The 13,446-nt window shown below is 35.9% G+C and overlaps 1 protein-coding gene across 35 annotated transcripts in view; it reads right to left on the bottom strand.

The window, feature by feature from the left end:
• Window positions 1-13,446, bottom strand: part of LOC106868398 (uncharacterized) — a 133,713-nt gene that overhangs the window by 103,004 nt on the left and 17,263 nt on the right. For 14 of the 35 annotated variants that reach the window (XM_089363244.1, XM_089363251.1, XM_089363220.1 and 11 more), the window contains exon 1: window positions 8,191-8,536. The exons of the other annotated variants lie outside the window; for them this stretch is intronic. The gene's annotated coding sequence lies outside the window, so the exon portion shown is untranslated. Of the gene's footprint in view, window positions 1-8,190; window positions 8,537-13,446 lie in introns of those variants that run through there. 35 annotated transcript variants of the gene reach the window in all.

The following is a 13,446-nucleotide window of genomic DNA, read 5'->3' as shown; positions in this document are numbered from 1 at the left end:
TTGTCTACTTACTAAAATTTTGCCCTTCGTTAAGTTTACTTCAAATTCACTTGATTTTTAGAATTTTTTTTCCCCCCATATAGAATTTCTTCTCTAATCCTATAAAAATTCCACAGGCAGCCAATACATAAACTCTCAGTTATAGCCAAAAGAGCTATAATAAATAGGAAAAGGATGAGAGTTGAGCCCTGAAAGACATCTATTGTGAGTCCTGAAGGACATCTAATGTGAGCCCTGAAAGACATCTATTGTTAAATTCATTACTATATTTTTATCAGCACAAAATTTCCATCTCCAACTATTCTGAACACAATGAGTTCCTTTTGCTCTCCTATACTCCTACTTATTAGTGACCTTCATTCACAGAGTGGACTCCATTCAGAGATCTACAATATGTTCAATATGCATATATTAATATACATATATATGGAACATCATAAATTTCCATGATATTTGCAACTGTTTCAATAAAACAAAAATAGATTCAGTATTTCCAGAAACTCTATTACAATTCAATTTTTAATTCCAGTTTGGGGATTTTTTATTGCTGAGCTCAAATCTTGCAAAAGTTGAGTTTAACTTTCACCCAATTATGAGAATAAAATATCAATAAAATAGCATCTATAAGCTATATGTTCTTTTGCTTATAAATTTAGTATTTAGGAAAGAAAAAAAAACAATGTCTTGAAATTGCTTTAAAATATCTGTAAGTTAATTGATTAGAAAACTTTTGGTTTTCAGTTTTGAAAGGAAAAATGTCATATTTTGTTTCTGTTTTTTTTTTTATTACTTACCGAGTCTGAAGGAAGGAGCAATGCCTATGGCCCTGGCAGGCCTTCAGAGACAGATAAGGTTAATGAAGCTAATATTTCATTCAAACTTTTCTAGGTCAACACCTGCAGGAAAGCATGAGCAAGGGGGAGATTCCAGTGGACAGATGTTCTAGAGAGAAGGAACTGAGAAAAGTGGTTAATGCAGGGCCAGGATTGCTGAATGCAACAAGGGTAATATGAGGTGGCTGGTGCCTTGAGATTAATCAGCTCTGAGGAGTAGGGACCATTAGTAATGATAGAAAAGACAGTATGTCTGTGGACCAGAGGTAGGGGTGGTATCTGTTAGTGATTGAATGTCAATTTGTGGAGTGGCTCTTCCCTGGATGTGAGCATTATTACTTCATTATGGGCACATTAATCCACTGTGGACCTCACTTGGATATATTTCAACAACCCAGATCAGAAACAGAATTTCTATAAGGTTAAATTTCTGACAATGAAATATTTTTTAAACACATGACAACAAGCATCAGAGCCAACAAGAACATTCATTATAAATAATGATTTGATACAAGAATACAAGTCACTTTTAATCCACTCCAGCACCTGATAAAACTAGTTTTATTGGTCCCAGAAGGATAAAAAAAAGAGTCAACTTAGGTAGGATATGAAGTTAGAACAAAAGGTCGCAACTGAATACCACAAGATGATTCATTTCTGCCACTCACCACCTTCAGATCATTATTAATAATAAAAATTACTTCACAGAAAAAAAAGGATTAGCTTTGATATCAAAATAAATTTATAATGTAACCATCTTTTCTTTTTTACTTGTTTATGTCTAGACTTCAGCCATGCTTGAAGAATTTTTAGTCAACTGAATTGACTAACTCCAGTCCTTTTGTTTTTTTTAAGCCTAGTACTTATTATCTATCAGTATATTTTGCTGAACCGCTAAGTTACGAGGGAAATAAACACACCAGCACCAGTTGTCAAGCGGTGATAGGAGACAAGCACAGACACACACAGATATATATATACGACAGGCTTCTTTCAGTTTCCATCTACCAAATCCACTCACAAGGCTTTGGCCAGCCCAAGGCTTTGGCCAGCCCAAGGCTTTGGCCAGCCCAAGGCTTTGGCCAGCCCAAGGCTATAGAAGACACTTACCCAGGGTGCCACACAGTGGGACTGAAACCAGAACCATGTGGTAGGGAAGCAGGCTTCTTACCACATAGCCATGCCTGCACCATGTAGGTTTTTTTTTTTTTTAAATCTATTACAGTAATTCCAATTTTGTTTGTAAGTTATAAATTCACTACTTTCTACCTACACTATTATCCACAGCTCCACTCCAGTTATTCCTACCTTTTTTTCTATAATGTAAGTAGCCATGTAGCCCCTCTACAGTAAGAAACCTGTTCCATTCTGGTTCCTTCTCTGATAATTTAATCCTTTATCTCCTAGCAAATAGTCAAGTTCCTCTCTACTGTAGCCCCACTTTGGCAAAGGGAATTTTAGTCTTGCAAGCAGCATGGTGGCCTCACTAGTGTTCATACCACAAAAAAGCACCCACTACTCTCTGTAAAGTTGTTGGTAGTAGGAAAGACATGAAGCCATAAAAACCATGCCAAAACAGACAGAGGAGCACACTGCAATCCTTGGATACATTGGATCCTGTCAAAGTGTGCAACCCTTAGGAGTATGGAACTAGGATATCATGTGATGATATTAAGTTAGTAATTGTGGCAAAATATATATTTTCTTTTTACTTTTGCCTTGTAAGCTTGAAATTCTTATTGTTAATCCTGTAGTTCTCAAACACTTACTCTTTTACCTGTTTCAGTCATTTGACTGCGGCCATGCTGGAGCACCTCCTTTAGTCAAGCAAATCGACCCCAGGACTTATTCTTTGTAAGCCTAGTACTTATTCTATCTGTCTCTTTTGCCGAACTGCTAAGTTATGGGGACATAAACAGACCAGCATTGGTTGTCAAGCGATGTTGGAGAGGGACAAACACAGACACACACATACATATATATATATATATATATATATATATATATATATATATATATATATATATATATATATACAACAAGCTTCTTTCAGTTTCCGTCTACCAAATCCACTCACAAGGCTTTGGTCGACCCGAGGCTATAGTAGAAGACACTTGCCCAAGGTGCCACGCAGTGGGAATGAACCCGGAACCATGTGGTTGGTAAGCAAGCTACTTACCAAACAGCCACTCCTGCGCCTATGAAGTTTCTTTAACAAACATACTAAGTAAACAACTTGACTTTCAAACAAAGCCATTTCTTTTACATACAAGCCTCACTGCAGAATGGAAATGGCATTTTATTGACATTAGAAACATCTTCCAAAGCTTTGAGCAAAGTGAGGATTGTGTAAAACAATGTTTTGAAACTATCACAGCGAAAAGCAGTTCAAAGATAGAAATCACCAAATTGTCTATAAACATCACACTGCTATCAATATCAAATTTCTTCAGCTCCAGGTTATGTTGAGAAATAAATACAACAGAAGCCCAAAAATCTATTGTTGTACACAAAAGTTTAAATCAATAGTGAAGTTTAAGGCAACAGCCGGATATGAAAAAGATAAGCAATACAAAACTTTAAACAAGAATCAACTAATTTCATTTGTGCAGAAATGCCTTAATCACTAAGCTCTAGGATATTACTCATACAATAATTCTCACTGTAATTTTTAGATAAAAATTGACAATACCTAACGACCAAACATGAATATCAAGAATGTCTAGAAGTATTTTCTATTTATAATTAAAAGAAAATTATAAATTCAAGTTATTTTTAGCTTTAAGCTACGAGTATATAATTCACATACCTATGATAAGAAATCTAAGACAGTTACATAAAAGAGTATGAGAATTTTTGATCTAATCTAGCTACAAACTTTTTTAGAAATAAATTTATAAAAATACAAAGATAGTGATAATAGTGTTGGGTATGTGTATATAACATATTACTGTCAATAAAATGTCCAAAAAAAATATTTAAAAGACAATGTGCCAGAATGTAATAAGAATAAAGAGTGAAAAAAAAAGGATATTTGTAAAATTAAAACAATCAATGGCCAAGAGCTATAGATACAAATACCCCAATAGTTCTCTGCCTTTAATTAGTTATTAATCATTTGGATAAGCTATACAGCTAATTAGAATCTTTAGCTGAGATTGCTATAGGAGTGACACAACGGTTAAGAGTTTCATTTCAGGAATTTACCAAGCCATACACACAAACACACGTATATATATATCATCATTTAATGTCCGTTTTTCCATGCTAACATGGGTTGGACATATCTATGCACTGGGATAAAAGAAAAACAACCAAATTATCCAGTCATATATGGTCCTAAAAAGAAAAAGATGGCAATTGCAACATCCATTGGAAGATCTTAGCCAGGTGTAAGTCTTACACCAATGGCAGTGGAAAGTGTGGTCTTTGTGATATGGAAAGATGGCTCATCTGGAAAAGCAGCTTAGACCCACTACATGTCTAAATTCAAGAACTGAACTTTTTGGATCATGTTCACATATGGCTAAATATTTCTTACGTTTTTGGTCTCCCCAAGATCACAGAACCTGCTTTTTATATTGTGTGCACGTACAAGCATTTTATCTCTATATATTTTTTTATATATTTTTATTGCTTTATATATTTTTACATATTTTTTCTGTATATTACCTTTCACTCTGCATTTTTTTTTTGTGCATGTGCATATATAGACGTGTACATGAACACATTTGTGTACGTATGGGTATATATAAGTGTGTGCGCGAGTATGTATATGCCCACGTGTATGGTTGCATATATATGTATATAGGGGTGTGAGTGTGCATGCATGTGCTTCACACAAATGTCAGTGAGCATATGATATAGCATATGCCGTAGTTAGACGTGTATATGAATATAATTGTGCGCATATGGGTATGTGTATGTGTGTGTGCAGATATGTATATGCGCATGGTTACATATATATGTACACATATAGGTGTGTGTAGGTGTGCATGTGTTTCATGCGAGTGTGAGTGAGCATATGCATATAGACACATGTACATGGATGTGCGTGCGCGCATGTGTATGTATGTACACGCGCACATAAGCGAATTCTATGAGCGTTTTTACTTTCTCTCCTTCGGGTTTTTTCCCTTTATTTAACGGTCATTCTAATAGCTCTTTTGTTTGTCGTAATAAGTCATTTACATAGCAATTTCCCTTTATTTAACAGCCCGACATTCGAAACTCAGAGTTTTATTATGGCTACCGAATAGTTGTCACATATTATATTACAGATAGATATATATATATATATATATATATATATATGTACATACTTATCAACATCATTAGCATTTTAACATCTACTTTTCTATGCTCACATGATTTAGACAAGAGTACATAGGATCAGATTCTTTTTTATGGCTGGATGCCCTTACTGTTGCCACACTCATTTGCTTCCAAGCTGTGTGTGTGTACAAATATATATATATATATATATATAAATATATGCACACGCATATAAAATCCGTGTAGGTGGTCACCGCTCTATCAGCATAAACAAGCTTTTTGAATTTTTGTCTGTATACTAATTCCTATTGGGGTTTTGCATATGGATGAGGACAGCTGTGTGAAAAAGTGCCACATCCAAGTGGTTGAGGAAACCTGTGGAAGAGGTAGACCCAGGAAGACCTGGGATGAGGTGGTGAAGCACGACCTTTACACATTGGGTCTCAAAGAGGCGATGACAAGTGACCAAGACCTTTGGAGATATGCTGTGCTTGAGAAGACCCGGCAAGCCAAGAGAGACCGTAACCATGGCCTATGCCAGTGCAGCATAACCAGCCCATTTAAGAGTACCTTTCAATCACTGGGCAATAAACTGCACTTGCAAAGACCTGTTGAGTCATTGTCATGACCGATGACAGTACCACCTGATTGGCACTTGTACCAGTGGGACATAAAAAGTACCATTCGTGCGTGGTTGATGCCAGTGCAGCCTGACTCGTCCCGTGCTGGTGGCATGTAAAAAGCACCATTTGAGCGTGATCATTGCCAGTGCCAGTGACATGTAAAGAGCACCCACTACACTCTTGGAGTGGTTGGCGTTTGGAAGGGCATCCAGCCGTAGAAATTTTGCCAGATCAGACTGGAGCCTGGTACAGCCTTCTGGCTTGCCAGCCCTCAGTCAAACCGTCCAACCCATGCCAGCTTCGCAAGCGGACGTTAAACGACGACGATGATGAACATACATACACACACACACACACATATATATATATATATATATATATATAATGTTTTGATTGATGACAACCGAAGTGACAAAACACTAAGGTATGACTGCCTGTACCTGAAAGACCGTCTAAGATTGCCTCAGTTGACCAATTTTGAGATAAAAGCGAAAGAGGATTATTTATTTCTTTGAAAAGTAAGCCCAATTCTAATCATTTATAAATGATTCAATGCATTTATATATTTATTTTTCCACCACTGAAATTTAATTAATTTCTGAAGCAGATCATTACAAAACTACAATATAACGCAGATAACTAATGTTTATATATATATATATATATATATATATATATATATATATATATATATATATATATATATATATCTGTAAAAATAGGTGACACTACAGATAAATTCCTCTATTTACATAATATCGAGGTCTCTTTCTTTTGTTGTCCTTTCTATCAGTCAATCAATATATATATATATATATATATATATATATATATATATATATATATATATATATATATATATATACACGTACACACAAACTTCCTTTGGTTTTTAAAGAAAATATGGAAAATTTAGGTTAACAACGTGACACGTTGCTAAATCCACACAGTCGGTATCGATAATTATCGTTATTAGCAATATGCTTTATAGTCAGTCGGTACAACTGAACTATCTCATTGATGAGCCAACTAGGGAGCGTCTATGTGATCGCACGAGTTGGTAGAAATCCTTCAAATCTCACGCTCTACTCTCTTAACAATAAGGAAATAATGTGCATTGGATAATGTACTTCCAAACACTACTACGGGTGAAAAAGGTAAAAGAAAAAACGAGGCAGCTGGTCAAGGCTTAACGCCTCTGATAATACGTCTGCTTTGATTACAATAACTAAACGGAGACTAAGCGATAACAAATGCAAACCACTATCAGAAGACGCCTCAACTTGATCGCTCTATTTGCTTGAAATAGCAGACAAACAAATCTCTCTTCCATCTTAAAGAGAAATATAAGGATAAATTAGATAATGTAAGCCTAGGTAGCTGTGAATTGTAAAAGACAGGATGATAATGGCTGGAAAGACTTTGATCACTCGTTCAGGGTTGAATCACAACCAGCAGATCTGAAAATAAGTTTTATATATATATATATATATATATATACATATATATCGTTGTGTATACATCACACAGAGGAATATGTATAGTAAGGAATAATGACATCTCTTACACTCCGTAGGAAAAGGAGATCGGGAAATTATAATTTTGATTTATTTATTTATTTTTCATAACAGTTTCATCCAGGGCCAAATCTTAATGGAATCAAGATTGAAACTAAATCGGACATGCTACATAAAACTGAATAGACTACAGAAGTGTGAAATTATCTAATATATAAGAAGATTAAGTAATCTGACATTGAGCTTATAAGTTTTGACAGATGTAAACAATTTTGTTTTGCGCTTGATTTTTGTTTTTTAATATATCTAAATATGTGAGAGAAAGAGAGGAAGAAAGAGTGTGTGTGAAAGAGAGAGGGTATGTAAAAGAGAGAGAAAGAGCGTGTATGTGTGTGTATATATATTTACATAAACATACACACCCACACGTTGTTAAACACTGATTTAAGCCATAGCTGGAATTTTTTTCGAAAATAAGTTAAGCTTTAAAAAATATAACATTCACAAGATGCACATATGGTGAACAAAAACAGGATCGTTGTTTCAGTGTTTATTGCGACCACACCTTATTTATATTAATTTTTTTTTAAACGGATGAAGTATTCGACGAAATCGTTCAGGTCCTTAACAGCTGAGAATAATTCACTGAGATGACTTTCTAGATGTCAACGTGGAAGATAGCGCTTTAACACAGATTAACAGTAGTTCGTTATATTATTAAATTAGAACATGTGGGGGGGGGGGGGTGAAATGTTATTTTTCTTACATTCTCCAGATACATATATAAATGCAAATATGAAAAGAATACCAGAAAAATACTGCAATGTATAAATAATTTGAATTGTACTTTTAAACTGGCGACCTGTTGGCTTTGGCAGTTCGATTTTACACACCTACACGTACAACAACAAACGGATAGAGATGTAGACATAATATACTTACCTGATAGACGATTTCCCTAGTATGTATATATTGTTTTCTCTCTAGTTAATTAATTATCGTCTCCTTTTACTTGCGTGTAAAAGTAAAAAGTTTGCCAATATTGAACTTCTGGTTAGTATTTGTTTAATGAAAGACGGAGAGAAAACGGTGTTGTCAGCTGAGATAAACTATCGGCTTCCCCCCCAAAAGCGAAAGTTTAAATGAAATCGAATAAATGAAAAAAAATTTAATACACCCAAGAAGATCCTGACAACTTCATAGATAAAATATAACAGTCATTTTAAGCTAAATATATCAAATGTACCGCAATGATAAATGCTGTCGTTGCGGCAGCCATATTGTCTCTACTGCTACGTGGGCTACGCATGCGCACTGAATATGAAAGCCGCTTAGTACGTTGACAATTTAATTTTTCCAGAAAATTATATTATATTGAACATGTATCATCATACAAACAATTGATTGTTATTTTTTTATTTATTTATTGACAGATAATATTTTCACCGAATTTTTATTGACATTCAATAAAATTTAAACATACTAACTATACATATGTATGCGCGTATGTGCATACATATATACATATAATTTTGGAATGTTAGATCTTAAAGCAGATAAGCTATAGATAATAACGTGTAAGGTATTAAGATTTTTAAAAACCCTTTGATAGGCAAAGAGAAAGGCTGGCTGTAAAAGATTTTAAACTAAATATTTTATTAGCAGTGAAAAATTAGTATCCACAATATATAACTCCACACGAATATATAAATGAGTTATGTCCCTTTATTTTCTGTTGTTTTTTTTTAACTAACTTCTTCTAAGTTTTGATGAAAATGAGTACGTAATATGCTCTTTTTTAATCGATCCAGTAAATTTTAATAATGCAAAAATAGAAAATTGTCTCCAAAGATCAAACCCTTATTTTTGTTTCATAACGAATAATGAAATAAACTGTTCTTAAAAGAAAAAAATATGCATAACAATGAAATTGTCCTACATGAAATTGTAGCCATTACACGTATACCTAAACTTTTTAAAAAAGCAAATACTTTCCCTATCATAATCCCCCTAAGAACCAGAGTTCACCTTCGTTCTCCATAGCATTTTGTGATTGTTAAATATTATAGGATTTCCTTGAGAAAAAATTAAAAATATTTGTCTGCCAATTCCATTGATTTCAGCAGTCTTGGAAAATCTGCAAAGATCATGGACACTCACCAGCATCCTTCGAATACCTTATAATAAAAGGTTCTATTTTTCATTGTTTCCTCAGTTAATGACAGCTAAATGTCTCCTTCATAGAAACAATGCAACATAGAGAAAACAGGTTATCAGCAACATACTGAAAACCAGTTATCAATTCAGCTGGTTGTCCAAGATATTATTTTTTTTTTTTAATGGAAGAAAAAGAATCTAAAGTAACTAGTGGTGGTCTGCCCAGCCAAAAAAACTATTTAGTGCAGATGTCCTCAACTTTTTCTACTGGCATACCATGTGTGAAGAATATAGTGAAAATAATTAGATAGGGTGCAGGCATGACTGCATGGTAAGAAGTCTGTTTCCCAGTCACATGGGTCTGGGTTCAACCCCACTGTATGGCACCTTGGGCAAGTGTTTTTTATATAGCCCCAGGCCGACCAAAGACTTGTGAGTAGATTTGGTACACGAAAACTGAAAGAAGCTTGTCATATTTGTGTGTGTGTTTGTTTCTGTTTGTCCCCTACAACCAGAGTTGGTTTGTTGACATCCCCTTAATTAACAGTTCAGCAAAAAGACACCAAAAGAATAAGTACCAGGCTTAAAAAAACACAAAAAGTACTGGGGTTGATTTGGTTGACTTAAAATTCTTCAATGCAGTGCCCCAGCATGGCTGCAGTACAATAATTGAAACAAGTAAAAGATAAAAGCTAGATACCATAAAATAGATAATAGGAATGTATTACTTGTTATTTATTTAAGATGATGAACTGACAGAAAAGATAAAATTAGCTTTTCGAGGCATACCAACTCATAAGGGCCGGTTTCCCAATTTCCATGGCACATATATTCCCCACCTGGACAGGATGCTGGTCTGTCACAGGATTACTCATTTTTGCCAGCTGAGTGGACTGGAACAATGTGAAATGAAGTGTTTTGCTCAAGAACACAATGCAACAAGAATCAAAACCACAATCTTACAATCGTGAGTTCAACACTCTAACCACTAAGCCACGTGCCTCCACATAAACTGACAGAATCATTACCACATTGGAAAAAAATGCCTTGCGACATTTGTTCTGGCTCTTCATGTTCTATGTTCAAATCTGACCGAGGTCAACTTTGCTTTTCATCTTTCCAAAGTTGATAAAATAAAGTATCCATCAAGTACTGATCCTACTCATAAAATGTCTGGTCTTGAGTCCATGTAAGAAATCAACTTTATTCAATTTAATATTACAGTTTCAGAAAAGGCTGAATTCCCTTGTTCACAACAATAAGAGGATGGGAACAGTAAAAAAACTCTACACATTTTCCAGACATGCAAATTGTATTTAGTTAGTTGTGATTACTTTAAAATTCCACTGATTTTACAAACTTCACATACTCCTCAATATATGTGTGGTGTTATGGGGTCGGACACACGCGGTCGAAGGCCAGCACGTGGGGGCAGTCAGAAGACAGACAGCTTACGAGGAAGACGTGTTTTTATCTGGAGCGATCGTTTACTCCGCCGCGGTCGACGAGGTATGGTCCAACGTTTCATTCTGTCCTTTTGCTTCTTGTTGTCTTTTTCCTCCATCACACCACAATATGCATACACTGGTTTGTGAAATTCAGAAATTTAAATACATTCCTATGATCAAGGTATATGAACTTGTCCAAATTTATGAACTTCACATTGGTGCTGACATGACTGTCTGGTCAGAAGTTTGCTTCCCAACAGGATTCCAGGATCAGTCACACTACATGGCACTTTGGGTAAGAGTCTTCTACTATAGCCTCAGGCCAACCAAATCCTTGTGAGTTTAGTATCAGTCAGTAATTATTGTAAATTTTGTTATTTGCATGCTACTAGAACAAATGCATATAGAAACAGAAGTAAATAACTATGGGAGAAAATTATTTGCAAATGTAAGTTGATACCAGTGAATGAGTACCTATAAACTAATATACATCATCATCATTTAACATCTGTTTTCCAAGCTGGCATGAGTTGGACAATTTGATAGGAGCTGGCAAGTCAGAGGGGTGTATTAAACCCTATTGTCTGATTTGGCATGGTTTATATATATATATATATATATATATATATATATATATATATATAGGCGTAGGAGTGGCTGTGCAGTAAGCACAGTCCCACTGTGTGGCACCTTGGGCAAGTGTCTTCTACCATAGCCTCGAGCCAACCAAAGCCTTGTGAGTGGATTTGGTAGACGGAAACTGAAAGAAGCCTGTCGTATATGTGTGTGTGTATGTGTGTCCCCCAACATCGCTTGACAACCGATGCTGGTGTCTTTATGTCCCCGTAACTTAGTCGTTCGGCAAAAGAGGCCGATAGAATAAGTACTAGGCTAACAAAGAATAAATCCTGGAGTCGATTTGTTCGACTAAAGGCAGTGCTCTAGCATGGCCACAGTCAAATGACTGAAACAAGTAAAAGAATATTGTGTCAGTCAATCTGTCAATATACATACACATACATTTATGCACATGTGTATGTGTGTGTGTGTGTGTATATATATATATATATATATATATATATATATATATATATATGTATATATGTATATATATATATATATATCATCATCATCGTTTAACGTCCGCTTTCCATGCTAGCATGGGTTGGACGATTTGACTGAGGACTGGTGAAACCGGATGGCAACACCAGGCTCCAGTCTGATTTGGCAGAGTTTCTACAGCTGGATGCCCTTCCTAACGCCAACCACTCAGAGAGTGTAGTGGGTGCTTTTACGTGTCACCCGCACGAAAACGGCCACGCTCGAAATGGTGTCTTTTATGTGCCACCCGCACAAGCCAGTCCAGGGGCACTGGCAACGATCTCGCTCGAAAATCCTACAGGAGCCAGTCAGGCGGTACTGGCAACGGCCACGCTCAAAATGGTGCATCTCATGTGCCACCCGCACAAGAACCAGTCCAGGGGCACTGGCAACGATCTTACTTGGCTTGCCGGGTCTTCTCACGCACAGCCCATTTCCAAAGGTCTCGGTCCGTAGTCATCGCCTCGGTGAGGCCCAATGTACGAAGGTCTTGCCTCACCACCTCAGCCCAGGTCTTCCTGGGCCTACCTCTTCCACGGGTTCCCTCAACTGTTAGGGTGTGGCACTTTTTCACGCAGCTATCCTCCTCCATTCTCACCACATGTCCATACCAGCGCAATCGTCTCTCTTGCACGCCACAACTGATGCTTCTAATGTTCAGCTTTTCTCTCAAGATACTTATATATATATATATATATATATATATATATATATATATATATATATATATATATACACACACACACATATATATATATATAGTGTCTGTCAATATACATACATATACATTTATGTACAAACACACACACACACACACACACATATATATATATATATATATATACATACGACATACACACACACACACACACACACACACACACACACACATATATATATATATATATATACATACGACATACACACACACACACACACACACACACACACATATATAAACAGGCTTGCTTGTATGGTTTTAAAATTCTCTGCAATCACATGGTTTCAAGTTTAGTCCAATTACATGGCACTGTGGGCAAGTATCTTCTACTATATCCTCAGTACAGAAAGGTGGTACCACTGCTATAGCCAAACGCACAGAAAGGTGATACCAATGAAACACCAGGTTGCTTAGAGTATACAGATGGATAGTTATACAGCTCTTAAAAGAAGCAAACGAAGGCAAAATAGATCTGGTAGTTTTGTGATTGGACATCACAATCAACTATATGTTCTTACCACATAAATTTGTACAGGCGGCTCTTTGAAGACATCATGTTCCCTGCAAGATCAGTTACCTCCTGGATTATTATTACAACTTGTGAAAGAGAGATAATTCTGTAACCAGAACACCAGAGTGATACAAGTTGGAGAAAGGCTGCACTATCTCAGTCATCCTTTTTTGCCCTCACCATGAATTTGCAGGTCAAGTCAGGAGAGGTGGAGTTCCAAGATGGAGTCCAGGCAAATACTAATATGCAAAGCAGTCATC

The sequence above is a fragment of the Octopus bimaculoides genome, chromosome 1 (assembly GCF_046866305.1).
Source record: "Octopus bimaculoides isolate indiv1 chromosome 1, ASM4686630v1, whole genome shotgun sequence".
NCBI lineage: Eukaryota > Metazoa > Mollusca > Cephalopoda > Octopoda > Octopodidae > Octopus > Octopus bimaculoides.
This window is presented reverse-complemented; position numbering and strand designations above follow the sequence as displayed.